This window comes from Micropterus dolomieu, linkage group LG05, assembly GCF_021292245.1.
Source record: "Micropterus dolomieu isolate WLL.071019.BEF.003 ecotype Adirondacks linkage group LG05, ASM2129224v1, whole genome shotgun sequence".
Lineage (NCBI taxonomy): Eukaryota > Metazoa > Chordata > Actinopteri > Centrarchiformes > Centrarchidae > Micropterus > Micropterus dolomieu.
The window spans coordinates 8,902,348-8,905,295 of record NC_060154.1 but is presented as its reverse complement, the minus strand read 5'-3'; positions in this window follow the sequence as shown (position 1 = coordinate 8,905,295).

The window sequence follows — 2,948 nt, the reverse complement described above, 5'->3', positions numbered from 1 at the left end:
TTCCACATGAAACGACAAATGTAATTTGTGCCTTACAAAACTGTTGAAAAAGTTTCATGATGGGATAATGCAATGGTTACAGTTTGGTTAGTTAGGTTTATGCACAAAAACTATATTTAACACTCAACAGCTGAACACTACTTTACTAAATTACTAAACAACACCATTTTAAATATATTGCTAATGTTGCTAGTAGAAGAATGCTACATTTCGGAGACTCAAACCGTTTTAGGAACAATGCTGATATTTCACACATTTACAATAACATCACCTGACTTTCTTGCTGCCGTCATAATTAATATTGCTGCTAGAGGGATTTGTCACTTGAACACTGACATATGTTGTTGTGGGGCACTTGCTGAAACAACTTTCTATCATTGTCCTTGGGGGGACAGCTCCATAGGACAGACAATTAATGGGTGAAATTGAGGTTGGTGATTGGAAGCATTTTCCTTTTTTATGAATGAATCCAGTGTAAACACAAAGTCTCATGTAGTAACAGATGTGTTGTCTGTTATCATCAGCTTCAGCCCTCAAAACAGAAACCAATTAATGCTCAAAGTCACCTTAATATCATCTTAATAGGATACATTCAATTGTATTGCTACACTATGTGGGCAAGTTAGTGATTTTGAGATATTGTGCCACTTTAAAAGGTCATAATTTTTTCCTTTCCTTTATTGTGTTATATGCTTATAATAGGTTTACAAAGTGAAAAAGCCCTAAGTGGAAGTCCACCCCAAGCAGAGTTACCATCTCCCACAGAAAACATTGTTCCTGAACTGCGTGAAAACAGCTCGATTGTAGTCCAGCCTGTATTTCCATCAACTATCTGCGTGATAATGCTCGCTGAACGGCTAGTATGGCACTCCCTCAAAAACACTGGTGGAGAAACACAGTGAGCTGCAGCACACACAGGGACCAGACGTCAGTCCACTGCCTCCCCTTATCCTCACCCTCCCAGTCAATGGACATAAAGTTTTTACCGTGATGTAGAGACAGTGAACAGTTAAAACGTTAAGCATGAAAGTAAAAAATAAAAATAAAATTTGTTACAAATTAATAACTTACCGGCTCTTGCTCCATTTTAGTTTGTGAAGCTGGTTTGGGAACATGTACAGCTGAATCGAAGCCCTGGGGTGAGTTCAGCGCAGACAAAATGTAGCAAAACGGCTTGTGTAAACTTGTTGTGTTCACAAGCGTACTGCATTTTCCTGACTTTGTAACACTGTTGTGTTTACAAACTTTGGATAACACCTGTGACGCGCACGTCAAACAGGAAAACATACCTCGAAGCCCGTTGCAGAACGTTGCGGAATGTTACACAATGTTGCAAGCAAACATGTTGTTCAATCCGAAAACATTGCAAACCGGTGCAAAACGTTTTGAGATTGAACCAGCTTGTCAAGACCTGCTCTACTCTGCTTCTGAGTAGCTAGTAGTCCTTAACTAGGTACTGCACATGCGCAACTCAAAATAAAGATCAAAGTGAAGTGAGATGCTTCACTTGGTAGCTTCAAGCGGAGCACACACAACACACAGGGTGAAAAGAGGTGCTGCAGCAATGTGCAGTATGACAAAAAATTGTGTTTTTTGAAAATTAAATCATGTAAACATATTCCTGTACAACGCCCTAAATAAAATTATGAACATAATATGACCACTTTAATGCCACTGATTGCAAAGGATGCTTCTCCATCCCACTTTGTAATACCTAAGATGATTCTTGTGTACCCATTTTTTTCTTGTGTCATTTTTTAAAAACCCTTTAAGGCTCCCCTAAGGCAGTGCTGCGTTTACACCCTGGTGGACCAAAGTGGTTGCATGACTGTGTTTGCAGTGTCACAAAGCAGACAGTGTTCCTTGATTCCTTGTTCAGAAATAAAATGCAAAAGGTTAAAAGATACAAAATAGATCAAATTTGTCCCCTACACCAGAGAAAATACAAAATTCCTGTCAAATGTGTATGTGTATTATGTAAGTAGTCTACAGGAAGGGGATTTTAACACAGGGTTTACCACTTTCATGTTATCCCTGGAAGCTTTTTAAAGCATCCGTTTGCTTTAAACTGGATTAGTGGATCATCTGGTGGAACCAGTAGTGGCTAAATAGGATTCAAATCATAAAACAATTTTCAGACTACATTTATTTAAATGGTTTTTCCTTCAATTTTGGATAAAAGAAAAGAAAATTGCTTTTCTGCGTTCAGTAAATTGTCATAATCAATTCTATTCTCATACACCAAAAAGGATTATTTTGTTCTATTGTGGGACTGCAATTATATACAACTGTTTTACTGAACCCGTAGTTGAACTTTCTGAAAACTGTTGGTTCCAGCAATAGTGATGAACAGAGATCGTGTTGGGTCACTGATTCTGTAGACAGAGATATTCAAGCAAACCAGCAACCTCTCAAAAATAAATAAGAGTTTTAACATTCCTTTATACAGTATGTGAAATAGTTCTATGATACTAAAGTCTGAGAGAAAGTTAAGCATAAAAATGCAATCAAAATATTGTAATATATGAGAAGCCGCCTTGGCCAAAATTGAATACGTCATCTGCACATACACGCTTGCACATACATACATAAATACATACATACATACTGTCATGCACATACATACATATTGTCATGCACATACATACTCGCTTGCACATACTGTACATACATACTGTCATTTATATGTATGTATGTATACGCAAGGTGAGTATTTATGTATGGGCAAGGTTAGTATGTATGTATGTATGTGCAAGTTAAAGTATGAATATACATTTGAAAGATGGGAAGTTGGGGTCTGTAGTACAGTGGCTAATGGTCTTGCCTTTTGCATGGGAGACTGGGGATCGATTCCCACTCACTGCATCTGTCATTGCAGCAGGTCTGGGGATTATGGGCATATAACAATTTTTTTTATTTTTTTTGGGGGGGGGGGGGGGGGGGGGGGG